The 7,517-nt window shown below is 40.4% G+C and overlaps 1 long non-coding RNA gene across 1 annotated transcript in view; it reads left to right on the forward strand.

Moving 5' to 3' along the window:
• LOC104874692 overlaps positions 1-4,549 on the forward strand; it is a 23,573-nt gene extending 19,024 nt beyond the window's left edge. The window contains exons 4-6 of the long non-coding RNA XR_783845.1: positions 3,387-3,492; positions 3,816-3,894; positions 4,483-4,549. This is a non-coding gene — a long non-coding RNA (uncharacterized LOC104874692). The remainder of the gene's footprint in view (positions 1-3,386; positions 3,493-3,815; positions 3,895-4,482) is intronic.
• Positions 4,550-7,517: the final 2,968 nt, after the last annotated feature.

Raw genomic sequence — 7,517 nt, forward strand, 5'->3', positions numbered from 1 at the left:
TATATTAGCTCTCTCCAAGAAAAGAGGGGGTGTTGAGGGAGCCAGAGAATAAAGGAAGAATTGAAGGAATGAAGTAAAGAAAGGAAGAAATTAAGGAACAAAGAAAAGAAGGAAGGAAAGAAAGAGGAAGGCAGGCAAGCCAGAGGGTTATGAAGGCAGAGCTCTCGTGTACCTATGTCTGACAGTAAGAACTATAACGAGATACTCTGACAAAGCCATAACCTTGCACAAAGGCCACTGCAATATTATACAAAAAATACTTCCATGAGGACATTTGCCCAGCCACAGCCTGTCCAACCTTGGACTAATGCCAGCCTTGTTATTGATCCATGGAACCAAGGAATTCATTTCAAAACAACTTATTGTGACCCTCTTTATTTTCTTTTTGAAACTCTTGTCTACCTTTGGCTCCCTGGATATGTAGTTTGCTCTGGCACGTCTATTCCCACTGCAGTGCTCAGTCCCGAATAAATTCACTGTCTTTGGAGAATCTCTGTTATTTTGGTTACCATCCCCCTCTGCCTAGCTCTTTGTTTTCTTTTTGGTACCGGGATCGAACTTGGGACCTTGCCCTTGCGAGGCAGGTGGCAGAAACACTGAGCTAAATCCCCAGCCCTGCCTAGCTTTTTTATATTGTTGGATGTTCTGAGCCAGCCATTTGAACTTTCTTTCATTGAAATCTTTCCTTCCCCAGGGCTTTCTGACCTTTAGATTGACCTTCATTAGGCAGGCTTTTACTGAGATCTGTGTATCAAAAGTACAATAGAGGTAAGGAAAATAAAGCTTATAATAAAAAATAAGGCCAACTGGACCACTCTAGTAAGGTCTGAGAAATTGTTTTCCTAGCTGATGAGAGGCTTGGCTGCGCCTGAACGGGTCTTCAGCAAAGCATGGCTGTTGATTAGAGTGGATGCTGGGGTCCTCTGCAGCAGGAACTCTGCTTGTGGCAAACAAGTGTTAAAAATGCTGGACAAACAATTCCATCTTTTGTTCCTAGAAAAGGCATCCTATTTCTTATTTAGTTTTCTAACTGCTTTATGGGAAATATTATTTCTTTTTCTAGAACAAAATGTTTTAAATATTGCCTGGATTTAAAATTGGCTGGAGAGGTCAGTACTCCCTAACTCAGCTTAAATTTCCAAAGGGCCCATCAAACGTATGCTGCACATAGATTCAGCTGGCTGCAGGGAGTCGCTTTTATTTTCAAGATGACAGCTTCATTTCAGCCCGCTTTGCCCACACTTGGAAGGGGAAAGAATTTCCTATGAAATCAACTGAGTGCCATTTCTTATTCTGTCCTTGCTTTTCTAATTAAGAATTCAGATTGTGGCTGCCTTTCTAGCCAGGTTCACTTTGAACTTGCAGAGTCAGCTGTTTGAAAAGAGTACACGAGTTTGAGAGTTCAATATTTTTTGGTTCCAATCCAGGTTCTGTTGCTTACAAGTGCTATAATGTTAGATATTTCATCTCTGGGTCTCAACTGTAAGATAGAGACTAGCAACTTCAAATTCATCTATGGAGTTGAAACCCAATATACGTTTAGTTCCCCTCCTTTCTATTTGCAGAAATTTTTTATCTGGGTTCTGCTGTTCCAGATGAATTTGGAACTTGACGCATTCCTCCTCCTCCTCCTCCTTCTCCATCTTCTTTTCTCCCTTTCTCCCTCCCTCTCTCCTCTCTCTCCCTCCCTTTTTCTCTCCCTCATCTATCATCCGTCCATCTACTCATCCATCCATCCATCTACATTTTGACCTTTCCTCCTTGCATTTTCTACCATTCAAATGTCTTCTGTGTTGTGTCCAATCAGAGCCTTCCTAGACATTTGAAATTTATCTGATAACTGGACTTAAGGCAATATTTATTACATTTACAGAACTAAAATATATTAAGGTAAGAAAAATCTTTAGGATTTATACTAAGTGTCTTAGAGAAATTGAATCACTTGGTCAATATTTTACGGTTTAGTGGGAATACCATGCTAAATCATATAGTTCTTGAGTCCTTAAAGACAGTGAATCTAAACAGATAAAGTATTTTCCATATTTGTATTTTACCATGAGGAAAGTAATCTGCAGCAGAATGTGCTTTTGGGAGGTAGGTCCTGGTCAGAGGAGGCAGGTCATTGGGGGTATGCATGTTAAGTTATATTCTTATCCCTGGCTCATCCCTTCTGTTTCCTCCTGCCATGGCTTGAACAATTTCTCTCCACCTTATCCTTTCAAAATTCCATTTCTACTTTAGACCTAACCAAACATGGACTGAATATTTGAAAACATGAGAAAAATAAACCTCTCCTCTTTTAAGCTGTGGGTGTTGGATATCTTGTCTCAGTGATGGGAAAACTGACAAATACACCCAACTAAATGAGGTCAGCACTTTTATTATCCCCATTTTTTAATGTGGTTTCCGAGACACAGAAAAGAAATTAAGGAACTTGTCCATGGCTAGAACACGGTAGACCAGAAGTCCAGCCCTTGAACTCTAGTCTCCATCCTTATTTTGAACTATCATACAAGGGCAGCCTGCTTTTCAAAGACAGAACTTGTTTTAGGCTGGGCTGTGGAAGATGCAGCAAGGTTGTCGGGTAGGTCCCACTGGAAAACATTGTGAACATATCGGGCTAATGAAATAATTGTGTAAAGGGATTTTGTAAACTTTAATGAACAATCCTGGTTACCATTACTGATCCTCAGCCATATCTGAAGCATGGCCAGCAGTAATGGCTCTGTCTCACAATGAGACCTTGCAAGTTGACCTGCCAGACAGGAGGACTTAGTGGCTCATCCTCCGACAGCTCATAACAAGGAGAGTTAGTGCTAGAACTAGAACTAGGACCCAAGTGCCCACAGGAGAGCATGGAGGCAATATAATTAAGTGAAAGTACTGGGCAAGAAATAGAACTATTGTTTTCAGATCAAACCTGTAGAAATAATCTTCACTTTTTAAGAAACAATATGGCCTTCCACACTCTTCTTGATACACAAAGTTAATTCTGTTTTTTTTTAATCTTCCAATTTTTGAAAATGGGAATGTTGGAAATACCGTTTTTTCATAATTCTACCAGAAGTGGCATGATAAGTGACAACCCATATGCTGTCCAGCCTCTGAAGTGGGAAGTGCCCGAGGTTTGGGTATGGTTTCAGAGTCCCCCAAGGGTCTGTCATGATTGAAGTGTTTGTCCACAGAATGGTACTATTGGGAGGTGACAGAAACTTTGAGTTTGTGTGTGGGGGTGTCTAATGGGAAGGAGGTCCTTCAGTCATTGGGGGTGTGCTTATTTCTCCTATGACCGCTTTTGGAGTTCTGGTAGAACACTTTGGTGGTTTTTTCAAGAAGGTTGTTACAGAAGAAGTGAAGTTGGACCCACCTGTTTTATTTCTCTCTAGCCCTTGCTCAAGATGTTGGGTATGATGTACACTCCTACCATGATGTGCCAGTTACCTGCCACCATCATCAGAGACCAAAACAAATGGGACCATCTGGTCTTCTATGGTGAGCCTTGACATAAGAACAGCCATGATTCACCTTTGATTAAACCTGGACCCAGCCTACGTGCCTGTGCCATGGCAGCCTGTTGTCTGATTCCCAGTGGGTAGCCCATCACCCTATGTTGCCATAGTAATGTAACCCATAATAGTTGTTTTGTAGAGCATTGTGACCTTTGCAGTCAGCTACACCCTGTTCACACTTATGGTTTCGGTTTTAGCCTATATCTACTCCACCCTGAAAAATAAACGGGGCCTTGCTACGAAGAGAGCATGAGCCTGGAACCAAGTCCGTGAGACTGTTTTCTCTCCTGTTGCCCTTCCTTTCAGGTTTAGGACCTGCTGGCAGGATCCTGATGTTGCGGCTCGTGACAGTCTTCGACTTTGAACATTAAAAACTGTGAATTAAGTAAGCCTCATCTTCTTAAGTAGCCTGTGTTAGGACTTTTGTTACAGGGCTGGAAATCTCACTAATACAGGAGTGGTAGAGTCTTGGAGCAAAAGAATAAGCTCTGGACCCACCAGGGGCAGGTGCAACCTGGCAATTGTTAGCCCAAGGTCAAACTAATCATTTCAATAAGAACAATTATTATGAAGAATAATTAAACAGACCGAGGCTCAGAAAGGGCATCAGGAGCATACTGAGCTCATAGCTACTAGCACTGGGAAAACAAAGAAGAGATGACGGGATTCTCAGAGTCCACAGCTGCCACATCATGTATGTTAACCACAGGGCCATCAAGCACTGTGGCAGAGTCTGTCCGAGTGGAGAAGTGCTGTAAGTGGGAAATACACAGTAGATTTCAAAGTCTTATTGTGTTAAAGAATGTAAAATACCTCATTATTAGTTTCTAATATTGATTACATTAAAAAGGTAATATGTTGGATAAATAAAATTTATTATTAAAATTAAACTTCCCTACTTTTTTAAAAGCAGTGACTTGGAAATTTTTTATGTGAATTGCATCATTGATAGCTCTTATTATACTTTTGTTAGACAGCATTGACATAGAAGCTCAGAGCAGAGACATCACGGAGATGGTAACCAGACCTCTGGGGAGGAGAGTGGCTGGCTGGTATGTCAGTCTCTGTGATGGTTTGACGTGTGTGGAAAAACTATGAAATGGAACCACTGTCCTACCAAGGTGAGGAGTTATAGCTTGGGACAATGATGAAGAGAAAAGATACAAGGAAGTATTTATCTTTTCTTTTTCCTCCACCTGTCTCCATAATACCTTTGGCTTCCAGAGCCTACTAGGAAACCAGCTACCTAAGAGAAATATTTAGAGTATTAGCACCATTCTCACAAACCAGTTAGGAGGGTTGGGTTTGGAGCTGAGTCAGTAGCTTAATTCCCAGCACTACTGGCATTGAAAGAACTACTTATTTTTAAGAGAAGTAAGACCGTTAGGTTGTTTATGTGCAATGTTCATAATTCTGACAACTAATTTAATATTTTGTAAAACATTACTCAGCCCAAAGTACATTTGTAGATCACATTGTCTGTAGGCAATAACCTGAGACTATAGTCTAGATGTTTCAAGAGTCCTTCCAGATCTGACTCTGGTGCTAGGAGTATTTAATATGTCTGTGATAGAGATGATTGAATTTCCTTGGGAGAGTGACCATTGTGGACTGCAATTCATGAAGCTTTTCTAGAAGAAGGAAGGCCTGGGTAGGCTTTGGGTCTTTCTTGTAAACACAACTCCATACCATGCCTATAGTCAGTCAGTTGCAAATTTGGACTGCAAATGATGTTCTGTGGGTGCCACATTCTTTATTCCCAAAGGTGAAATTAGCCTGGGTGACACCTGAACTTTTGATCATGGCTCAAACAGAAGACCCACTGGCAACCTATCCCAGAAGCCCTCATAGAAATTGTGACTTTCAGACAGGAAAAGGCTTCCTGGAAACTGCTCATGAACAGTGGCTGTTTGTTAGCATTTTGTTGTTCATATGAAAAGATGTGGTTCTCAGAAGTAGAATGTTTCCATTTATAACTGCTCATGTTTGTTTAGTGTTAGGAAGGAATAAAATTATATAAGTATCTCAGAAATTAAAATGCTATTACCAATCTTAAAAGTTCAATAAAAAGAGCCTGAAAGGGTACTATGAAAATGTACTACAGAATGATCAATAATATTTTTAAATTCCATACATAACAGCCCAGATTGCTTTGTTGTCTAGACTCAGCCTTTCTCCAAGGAAGGATAATGGGTATTCTGTTATGTACAGGCAAAAGTTTTAGGTAAATGGATGGAGTCATTCCTGACTACAGCTCTAGGTTTTATAAAAGTCAAACTTTCTTGGATACTTCATCCAGCCATGGAGCTCACTTAAAGAATCTTTCCAATTTAAGGAGTCTTTGCAGCCCCAAATTATATGACCCTTATCAAAGTTCTACATGTGTTTCATTTTGTGTGCTGTGGCTACCCAGTTGGTTGGAGATTATATTAGCGCCCCCCAGCAACTTATATGGTTTTGCTTTCTGTTGTTTCCATTATCTATAGTCAACCATGATTTGAAAATAGTAAATGTAATTTCCAGAAGCAAAGAATTCATAAGTTTTAAATTTTAAATGTGTTGTGTGATAAAATCTTAAGCTATATCGCCTTAGCCTTGAATCATGTCTTTGTGCAGTGTATCCACACTGCATATGTTACCCTTCTGTTAGTCCCTTAGTAGCCATTTTGATTTTCATATTTACTCTCACAGCTTTACAGATCTTGTGTTCACATAACTCTTATTTTACATGATAATGGCCCAATCCATCAGAGTAATAATGCTGGTGATTCAGGTATGACAAAGAGAAGCTATAGTGCTCTTCCTTTAAATTAAAAGGTAAACATTCTCAATAAGACAAAATTATATCCTGTGTTTCATAAAAAAAAATCTGTGTATGAAATTGTGAAGAGAGACAGATTTCATGCTGATTTTGCTCTAGCTGCTTACATTGCAAAAGTTATAGCCACAGTGTGTGAGAAGTGCTTAGTTAAGAAGGGCAGGCATTGCATTTGTGAGTTAAAAACATGAACAGAAATTGTGTGGCAACATGTTATACCATAAAGTACAGAGGCTAATACTGTCCAGTTTCAGCCATCCCCTGGGGTCCTGGAACATATGCTTTGTGGATAAAGGGAGATTGTCATACCTTTGGGATGAGCTGATAGTGGGGTCATTAGACTTTGTTTAAGAAAGTGTTTCTGGAAAATCCTCTTTTGAATTTGCTGCTAAATCTGTTGATTTATTTGGACAACGCATCAACATATGAACCAAAGGTGTCTCACCTGAAAACTGGCTGTGGGATGGTCAGCTACCTCCTGGCCAGCCCGGGGTGAGCTCTAGCTAACAGAGGGGCAATACCAATCATCCAATTTTTATCTTTGTAGAAATATAAATTTGAGATGAATAAAGAGAAAGTATCTCATTTAAGGTTTCTTTCTGAACCAATGATGAGTTGCTTTTATTGATTTTCTGTCAACCCTACTATATACTCAGGTTAAAGGGGCTAGAACTCAATTGTATAGCTGGCTCATTCTTTTGTTAATTTACTCATTAAAATTCTAATAGGGACAATGGCTTTTCTGGACACTGGGGATGTGGCAATCCCAAGTGGCACATAACATCCCAGAATGTAGTCCAGTGGGGCCATTGCAAGGCGGCATGACTATTCTTTGATAGAGACGAGCTCAAGGTGAGATGGAAGCATGTAGAAGAGGCCATCTCCTTGCCGGGCTTCTCAGGGGAGCTTCCAGAGGAAATGAAGTGTAAAGCAAGAACTGAGCTATGCATAGCTTCCTGCACTATCCCAAAGTCCTTACCCTAAGCCTCCTTTTCGAAAGGTCATTTGTGCATGAACTTGGGTTCCGAAGGAGTTTTGCCCTAATTGACAAGTCCAGAATTTGAAGCTTAGAGGTTGTAGGAGATAAGTCTTTGGCTTAGAGAAATTCTGATCCAGGCTTCCCATCTCACCTCCAGCCAGTGTGTCGAATGTGAGTGGAAAGTATAATGGAGCAGCCAGGGACAATCACC

The sequence above is a fragment of the Fukomys damarensis genome, unplaced genomic scaffold, assembly GCF_012274545.1.
Source record: "Fukomys damarensis isolate Sample0158 unplaced genomic scaffold, DMR_v1.0_HiC HiC_scaffold_35, whole genome shotgun sequence".
In the NCBI taxonomy this organism is placed as follows: Eukaryota; Metazoa; Chordata; class Mammalia; order Rodentia; family Bathyergidae; genus Fukomys; species Fukomys damarensis.